Source organism: Otolemur garnettii, unplaced genomic scaffold, assembly GCF_000181295.1.
Source record: "Otolemur garnettii isolate 467f Iridium unplaced genomic scaffold, OtoGar3 scaffold00146, whole genome shotgun sequence".
Classification (NCBI taxonomy): Eukaryota; Metazoa; Chordata; class Mammalia; order Primates; family Galagidae; genus Otolemur; species Otolemur garnettii.
Window position 1 is genome coordinate 46,212 of NW_003852541.1, and position 10,281 is coordinate 56,492.

Below are 10,281 nucleotides of genomic sequence, written 5' to 3' on the forward strand. Positions count from 1 at the left end.
AGCCCAGGAGTTGAAGGTTGCTGTGAGCTGTGATGCCACGGCACTCTACCCAGGGGGATAGCTTGAGGCTCTGTCTCAAAAAAAAAAAAAAAAAGGGATGAAGTATGTGTAAACCCTTACCACTATCAGAGAGTTGAGACACCAGTTTTGCCTCCAGTATTAGTGTCACAGCACACTGAGATCCTAACAGAACTACCACCTCTGGATGATTATACCCACTCCATTCCAGAAAACACTAATTTCCCAGCAGGAATTGAGCCACAGAGTAATTATATCCCAGAAACACCACCTCCTGGATATATTAGTGAAGATGGAGAAACAAGTGATCAACAGTTGAATCAAAGTATGGACATAGGCTCTCCAGCAGAACTGTCTCCTGCTACTCTTTCCTCTGTTAATCATAGCCTGGATTTGCAGCCAGTTACTTACTCAGAACCTGCGTTTTGGCGTTCAATAGTGTATTATGAATTAAACCAGAGGATTGGAGAAACCTTCCATGCATCACAGCCCTCACTCATCGTAGGTGGCTTTACAGATCCATCAAATTCAGAGAGGTTTTGCTTAGGTTTACTGTCCAACGTTAACTGAAATGCTACAGTAGAAATGACAAGAAGACATAGGAAGAGGAGTGCACTTGTATTACATAGGTGAGGAAGTATTTGCTGAGTGCCTAAGTGATAGTGCAATCTTTGTTCAGAGCCCCAGTTGTAATCAGAGATATGGCTGGCACCCTGCAACAGTGTGTAAAATTCCACCAGGTTGTAATCGGAAGATCTTCAACAATCAGGAATTTGCTACTCTTCCTGCTCAGTCTGTTAATCAGGGTTTTGAAGCCGTGTATCAACTAACTAGAATGTGCACCATAAGAAAGAGTTTTGTGAAAGGGTGGGGAGCAGAATACCGAAGGCAGACAGTAACAAGTACACCTTGCTGGATTGAACTTCATCTGAATGGACACTACAGTGGTTGGACAAAGTATTAACTCAGATGGGATCCCCTTCAGTGCGTCGCTCAAGCATGTCATAAAGCTTCGTCACCACTCAAATCCCATCAAAAGACTAAATGTAACAGCTCTTCTGTCATAGTATTTGGTTGTGGTCCCCATGGACTGTTTACCTATCCAAAAATTCAAGAGAGAAAACAGCACTTGAGGTCTCATAAATTAAGGCACCTTGTGGAGTCTGTTTCCTATATTTGAATATTAGATGGAAAAATTAGTGTCTAGAAATACCCTCCCATAAAGGAGGAGGTGAAGATTTTATTTTTTTTATTATTTTTTTTCCCTCAGGGAGAGGCATTAAGCTTTTATTGAAAGAGGAGGAGATTTTAAAGACTTAATGATGTCTTGTTGGGCATACAACTGAGTGTCCCAAAGGGTTATTAATAACAGTAGTAGTTATGTGTACAGGTAATATATCATGATCCAGTATCACAGTATTGTGCTGTTTATATACTTTTTTAGTTTGCATAAAAAAATAATAAAATTTAAAAAATTAAAAAAATAATTATTCAGAAAATTAACCAAAAAAAGTTGGTTTTTTGAAAAAATAAATAAAATAGATAAACCTTTGGCCAGACTAACTAGAAACAGCAAAGTAAAATCTCTAGTAACCTCAATCACAAATAAAGGGGAAATTACAACTGATGCCACAGAGATACAAGATATTATCTCTAAACACTATAAGAAAATCTATGCCCAGAAATTTGACACTGTGAAGGAAATGGATCAATATTTTGAATCACAGCCTCTCCCTAGACTTAGCCAAGAAGAAATAGATCTCTTGAACAGACCACTATCAAGCACTGAGATTAAAGAAACAATAAAAATTCTCCCAACAAAGAAATGCCCTGGTCTACATGGCTTCACACCAGAATTCTATCAAACCTTCAAAGAAGAGCTTATTCCCATACTGCAGAAATTATTCCAAAACATTGAGGAGGAAGAAATCTTCCCCAATATGTTCTACAAAGCAAACATCACCTTGGTAACCAAAACCAGGAAAAGACCAAACTAAAAAGGAGAACTTTAGACCAATTTCACTAATGAATATAGATGCAAAAATTCTCCACAAAATCCTAGCCAATAGATTACAGCTTATCATCAAAAAAGCCACACATCATGATCAAGTAGGTTTCATCCCAGGGATGTAAGGTTGGTTTAACATAAGTAATCCACCATATCAACAGAAGCAAAAACAAAGACTTTATGATCCTCTCAATAGATACAGAAAAAGCATTCGATAAAATCCAGCATCCTTTTCTAATTAGAATGCTGAAGAGTATAGGCATAGGTGGCATATTTCTTAAACTGATCAAAGCCATCTACAATAAACCCACAGCCTATATTTTACTGAATGGAATACAACTGAAAGCTTTTCCACTTAAAACTGGAACCAGACAAGATTGTCTTCTAAAACCACATATTCAACATGGTGCAGAAAGTTCTAGCCAATACAATCAGGCAAGAGAAGGAAATAAAGAGCATCCAAATAGGATCAGGGGAGGTCAAACTCTCCCTCTTTGCTGACAATATGATCTTATACTCAGAGAACCCCAAAGTCTCAACCACAAGACTTCTGGAAGTGATCAAAAACTACACCAATGTCTCAGGATATAAAATCAATGTCCACAAGTTAGTAGCCTTTGTATATGCAAATAACAGTCAAGATGAGAAAATTAAGGACACACATGGTTCCCTTCACAATAGCTTTTAAAAAAATAAAATACATAGGAATATGCCTTACAAAAGAGGTGAAGGATTTCTATAAAGAAAATTATGAAATCCTAAGAAAAGAAATAACAGAGGATATTAGCAAATGAAAGAAGCTATGCTCACAGCTGGGAAGAATCAACATTGTCAAAATGTCTATACTTCCCAAAGCAATCTACAGATTTCAACACCATCCCTATTAAAATACCAACATTGTACTTTCAAGACTTGTAAAAAATAATTCATCCTTTTGTATAGAATCAGGGAAAAAAAGAATCGATAGGGCAGTTATTTTTAATAAAAATAAAGCCAGGGGCATCAGCATACCAGATTTTAGGCTGTACTACAAGGCTATAGTGATCAAAACAGTATGGTACTGGCACAAAAATAGAGACATAGACATTTGGAATCAAATAGAAAACTAGGAAATGAAACTAACATCTTACAGCCACCTAATCTTTGATAAACCAAACAAGAACATACACTGGGGGAAAGACTCCCTATTCAATAAATGGTGTTGGGAGAACTGGATAGCCACATGTAAAAGACTAAAACTGGACCTACACCTTTCTCCACTCACAAAAATTGATACAAGATGGATAAAGGACTTAAATTTGAGACAAGAAACAATAAAAATCCTCAAAGAAAGCATAGGAAAAACACTGGAAGATATTGCCTTGGGGAAAGACTTTATGAAGAAGACTTCCATATCAATTGCAACAACAACAAAAATAAACAAATGAGACTTTTAAAACTGAAAAGCTTCCATACACCTAAGGAAACAATAACCAAAGCAAATAGACAACCTATACAATGGGAAATGATATTCACATGTTTCAAATAGGACAAAAGCATGATAACTAGGATCTATAGAGAACTAAAATTAATCAACATAAAAAGACCCAATAATCTCATATATCATCAGGCAAGAGTGATGGGCTTATTCAGGTGATAACCTGCACTTTCTCTACAGAAGACAGATGACTAGCTAACAAACATATGAAAAAAAATGCTCATCATCCCTTATTATTAGAGAATCAAAAAAATAGTACAAAAGTTTTCTCAAGAAATTAGTGAATTTAGCAGATGGAAAGGGAGACTGAGCAAGATGGTGGCCATGTAACAGCTTCTTGGTAACTGGGTGGGGTGAGATGAGGAAGCAAAGATTTCAGGCATCTCAAATCAAAACCACCCTGAGGGTTGGCACCCGTAGCACAGTAGTTATGGTGCCAGCCACATACACTGAGGATGGGGGGTTCGAACCTGGCCCAAGCCAACTAAACAACTGTAACCAAAAAATAGCCAGGCATTGTAGCGGGGGCCTGTAGTCCCACCTATTTGGGAGGAGTAGGCAAGAGAATCGCTTAAGCCCAAGAGTTAGAGGTTACTATGAGTTGTGACGCCATGGCACTCTACTGAGGGTAACAAAGTGAGACTCTGTCTCAAAAAAATAATAAAAAAAAAAAACCGCCCTGAGATACCCTCTAACCCCAGTGAGAATGGCTTACAACACAACATCTCAAAACTGCAAGTGCTGGTGTAGCTGTGGAGAAAAGGGAACACTTTTACACTGCTGATGGGACTGCTAACTAATACAACCTTTTTGGAAGGAAGTATGGAGAACCCTCAAAGAACTCTAACTAGACCTGCAATCCCATTACTGGGCATCTACTCAGAAGAAAAAAATATCCTTTCACCATAAGGACACCTGCACTAGACTGTTTATCACAGCTCAATTTACAATTGCCAAAATGTGGAAACAGCCTAAATGTCCACCAACCCAGGTATACATATACCATGGAATACTATTCAGCCATTAAAAAAGATGGACACTTTATATCTTTTGTATTAACCAGGATGGGAGTGGAACACATTCTTCTCAGTAAAGCATCACAAGAAGGGAGAAGCAAGAATCCTATATACTCAATTCTAATATGAAGACAATTTATGACCTAGTACACAGTGAGTAGCGGAGGAAAGGAAGAGCAGAAGGAGGAAGGGAGAGAGGGAGGGGTTCACAGTGTATGACACACCTCTTGGGGGCAAGACACAATTATAAGTAGGACTTTACCTAACAAATGCAATCAATGTAACCTGGTTCAAAAAATTAAAATAATAATAATACATATAGAAAAAAAAAGAAGTTAAAAACAGAAAAAAAAAGAAGACTCCAGCTACTAAGTCCAAAATTAAAATGGGCATGTTACTACCAATTTTATGGAAATAAAAATGAGAAAATACTATGAACAATACTATTCCATCAAATAGTACAATACAATTTCCATCAAATTGGACAATTCACATTCAATGGACAAAGTGCTAAAAACATAAAATTAGCAAAACTGACTCAAAGAAAAGACCTATAAAAAGTAAGAAGCTTGAAAAATTAATCAAAAACTTCCCAACAAAGAAAGCCCTTGAACATATAGCTTCTCTGGTAAACACAACACATTTAAAGATAAACTAACACCTATCCTTTTCAAATTTTTCCAAGTAATTAAAAAGAACAGAATACATTCTAACTCATTCTATAAGCATTACCTTGATACCAAAGCCAAACTAAGAAATAGTAGAGAGAAAGAGAGTGTGAACACAAAAAAAAAACTGTGGCAAAAATCCTCAACAAAGTAATAGCAACACAAAGTCAGCAGCATATTAAGAAGATTATGCAAAACATTATTATAGTCCAGTTCGGGGGTAGAGGGAAACAGGAGGGGGGACGGAGGAAGAAGTATGGCAGAGGGAAGGGGGACATGAGGCGGAATCTCACCTAACGTGCACACTGTGAAGGTGTGTAACAGCCCCCCTGGGTGATGGGCTCTTCTACAAATGGAACTTTAACCCCAAAGTGAGAACAATGTAACCTAAATATTGTACCCTCAGATTAATTTGTATAGAGTTTAAAAAGAAAGATTAAACAACATGACCAACAGGAATTATCCCACCAATATAAAATTGGTTCAATGTATGAAAATCAATAAATGTAATACACCACATGTTAGTTTCCCAGGGCCATTATAACAAATTGGAACAAGTTGGATGGCTTAAAACAACAGAAGTTTATTCCATCAAGTACTAAAGGCCATAACCCTGAAATCAAGATGCCAGTTCCTTTTGGTGTCGATCATAATCCCAAAAGACACAATTCTGAATACTGTAATCCTGATTGTTGAATCCTGAAAGAACAAAATCCCTAAATCTAAAATCCTTAATGTCTAAAATCACAGAAATCGCTATCCCAAAATATTAAAATCCTGAAAGACAAATTCTAAGGAAGGGATTAGTGTGTCTGGGTTGTATGCAGAGCAGTAGGTGGAAGTTAACTGTGGTTTATGGAGATGCATACAACTGCCAAGTTGACAAGGGATAGTGTGTGACCTTGACTAGATCAGGAAATATCTAGAAACCTGACTCAACTACAACTCAGATGCTACCTAAAGAATGCAATGTACCCCGATAGTATGTTCCCTGATATTAATCCAAATAAAAGGAAACATCTAGAAACCTGGTTAAGTTTTATTTCGGTGTGTCTGTGATGATGGTTCCACAGCTTAGTGTGAGTCTGAGAGGACTAAGGGAATCTGCCCTCACATTGGAGCCCCAGGGACAGCAAACACAGAAGGCAAACAGGTCTTTGCCTGAGAGCTGGGACAGACTTGTCTCCTTCCACCTTGGACCTCGGAACTTGAGGCTTACTGGCCTTTGGACTCCAAAATTTAGGCCAGCAGCTCCTTGGGTCCCAAGGCTTTTGGGCTCAGAAGGAGGGATACACCATTGGCTTTCTTGATTCTGGGGGCCATGCTACTGGTATGTCAGGGTCTCTAGCTTGCAGACGCCTGTCATGGAACTTCACAAACAAAGTGCCTGAGTGACCCAATTCCCCTAATTAATCCCCTCTCGTGTATCTGTGCACATATCTTGTTGGTTCCGTTTCTCTGCAGAAGCCTGACTAATACAGATTTCGTATCAGGGAAGGTAAATAGCATTCCTTCTTACTGTATTCTTTACAACTCAGTGGAAGAGATCTGTGAAATTCTTCTCTTGAAAAAGATTCTGTGATCAGTGTATGAGGCTATTTTTGTTGAAAGACAAGAGCGTAAAAGCTAATTAATATCACCGCTGCAAAAGCAGAAAATTCAAAGAATGAGCAATAAGCCAACTATCAAATGGACAGCTTATACTTATAAAAATGGTAGAGCACAGGCTCAGCACCTATAGCACTGTGGTTATGGCACTGGCCACATACACTGAGGCTGGCAGGTTCGAGCCTGGCCCAGGCCTGCTAAACAATAATGACAACTGCAACAAAAAAAAATAGCTGGGCGTTGTGGTGGGCACCTATGGTCCCAACTACTTGGGAGGCTGAGGCAAGAGAATCTCTTAAGCCCAGGAGTTAGAGGTTGCTGTGAGCTGTGATGTCAAAGCACTCCACCCAGGGCCACATAGTGAGACTCTGTCTCAAAAAAATAAAAAAAAATGGCAGAGCACAGCCACCCAGCAAATACAAGTGCAACAATGTTTCAAAGATCATAGAAGTGAAAACACAGGCAAAAAGACTAGAAATTTCTCTGGCCAAATTATTGAATCATATACAACTTCTGCCTCTTCACACAATTTTGGCATCATGTCTAATACTGAGGTTATAGATTGTGTAAAGACTTTTCTCTAAAAGTTGTATGCAACTTTCATAAATTTGACTACACAAAAGGCATTATCACAATATTGACTCTATATGTAAGCATCATGCATGTACGCAGAAATGTTGAACCCTCCTCAATAAATGAGGAGATGACTTTTTGTGGGGATGGAAGGGACAAGGGGAAGGGCAATTGGTCAGAGGAGGAAGGGTTCTGGTGGGATCTTGCCTAATGTGCACAATGCAACAATATACTTCAAAATAACTAAATTATAAATGTCTTACCACAAAAAATAAGAGAACTGATAGTTATGTTAATCATGTTGATTTAAGCATTCCACATTGTATATCAAATCATCACATTGAACTCCATAAATATATAGTTTTGATTAATAAAATTAAATTAAAAAATAATAATTTCCTGAGAAGTGATAGCAATCCACTGTGGTTTCTGACAAATCTCATCAAAAGGTGTAGGTCGCCCATCATGATATTTTAGCTGGCCACAGTTATAAAGATGTTGCACATATTTCCAGATCATAGTTTTGTTCTTTTATACATTTTGCTTTTTCACTCATTTCTTTACAAATATGGTTTGTCTGCTCATAACTGTAAGAGCTGTGTGACTCTTGTTAGCATACCTGAGTCTTTATGCTTGCAAAAAAATGCATGGTATTATTGTCTATTTCATTGTGTAAAGTGACCTACAAAGTCTTCTGTCATGTTTTTCTGTTTCTCAGATAAATCCTCATTCTTAAAAAAAGAAAATAAATGTCTTTTAAAGCATTTTTTAAATTATGTTTTCAAAACTATGTTTTCAGGATTTTGATCTTTTGAGACTTCAATATTCAGGATTATGGTCCAAACCCAGTTCCTTTCAGAGGCTCTGAGGAAAACCTGTTCCATACCTCTCTCCTACTTTCTAGGGCTTTCAGACACCTTCAGCATTCTTTGGCTTGTATTTGTCCCACTCTAGTCTCTGCTCCCATCTTTACATTATCTGTCCCTCCTGTGTCTCTTTTTTTCTTTCTCTTACACAGAGATGTGTTAATGGATTGAGGGCTGGACCATCCTAACCCAGAATGATTTCACATTAGAATTCTTACCTAGAACACATTTGCAAAAATCCTTTTTCCAAATAAGGACCTCATATTTCTCGATTCTGGGTAGACATGTCTTTCTATGGGGGCCATACTTCAAACATCGAAGTCACATTAATACAATTAAGTGGGGGGTGAACCACCACATGATCATCTGAATTATGCAGAAAGAGTACTTCACAAAATTCCAGTGCCACTTCATGATAAATGCTCAACAAACGAGGAATAGAAAAAATCTTCCAAAACATGATAAAAATCATTTATGGAAAAAAAACCACAGCTAACATACTCAATGGTACAAGGCTGAAAGGTTTTCCTCTAAGATCAGCACTTTTCACCACTTCTATGAAACATTTCAATGGAAGTTCTAGCCAGAGCAATTAATCAGGAAAAGAAATAAAAGGCAGCCATAATGAAAAGAAAGAAGTCTTTATTCACAGGTGATTTGTCTTACATGTGTAGAAAATCCTAAAGAATCCACTAAAAAACTAGTAGAGCTAATGAGAGAATTTAGAAAATTACAAAATACAAAACCAACAGCAAAAATCAATTTTGCTTCTATGTACTAGCAATGAACAATCCAAACATGAAATTTCAAAGAAAAAAATACCAGTTCTATTTACAATAGCATCAAAGAGAATAAAATACATAGGACTAAATTTAACCAAAAAGGGGAAAGGTTTGTATGCTGAAAACTAAAAACAAAAAAAAAAAAAAAAAACTAAAAACAATGTAGAAAGGGTGGCACCTGTGGCTCCATGGGTAGGGCGCCGGCCCCATATACCCAGGGTGGCGGGTTCAAACCCAGACCCAGCCAAACTGCAACAAAAAAATAGCCAGGCATTATGGCTTGTGTCTGGAGTTCCAGCGACTTGGGAGGCTGAGGCAAAAGAATCACCTAAGCCCAGGAGTTGGAGGTTGCTGTGAGCTGTGTGATGCCATGGCATTCTACCAAGGTAATAAAGTGAGACTCTGTCTCTACCAAAAAACAAACAAACAAACAAACAAAATGCAGAAATAAATTAAAGAAGATGGAAATATATAAAAAGACATTCCATGTTTATGGACTAGAAGACTTATATTATTAAGATGGGAATATAACCAAATTAACCTACCAATTCTATGCATCCCATCAAAATTCCAACAATCTTTTTTGTGGAAATAAAAAAGATGATCTCAAAATTCATATGGCATTTTAAGTAACTCTGAATAACTAAAAACATAATGAAAAAGAACAAGTCAGAGGCCTCACACTTCCAAATTTCAAAATGCTCTTCAAAGTAATAAAAATAGTGTGGTACTGGCCTGAGAATAGACACAGACTTCAACAGAATAGAACTAAGATCCCAGAAGTCAACTACAGTCAATTGATTTTTGACAATGGTAGTCACAGCTACTCAATGGAAAAACACAGTAAAATGGTCTTCTCAATGCAAAGTACAAGCACAACTGAGCATCCATGCAAAGGAATACCAGGTGAAGTTGAATGCCTACCTCGTACCATATACAAAAAATAGACAAACACCTAAATGTAAAAGCTAAACCTATAAAACACTTAGAAGACACCATAATAGTTTATATTTGGCAATACAATATAACATATAACAAAGGTACTAGCAACAAAAGGAAAATACACACATTTGACTTCATCAAAATTTAAAAATTTTGTACAGCAAAGAACAATATGAAGAGAGTATAAGGGTAACCCAAGGAATGGCAGAAAACACTTGTAAATCATATATCTGACAAGGGTCTAGTATCTGTGATCTATAAAGAACTCTTACAATGCACAATAAGAGACAAAGGGCCCAATTTAAAAGTGGAGAAGACTTTGT

At 37.2% G+C, this 10,281-nt stretch overlaps 2 pseudogenes; both read left to right on the forward strand.

Annotated features, from left to right (window-relative positions):
• The window catches only part of LOC100946663, a 1,650-nt pseudogene extending 624 nt beyond the window's left edge, over nucleotides 1-1,026 (forward strand).
• Nucleotides 1,027-1,398: 372 nt separating this feature from the next.
• LOC100959579 overlaps nucleotides 1,399-10,281 on the forward strand; it is a 16,205-nt pseudogene continuing 7,322 nt past the window's right edge.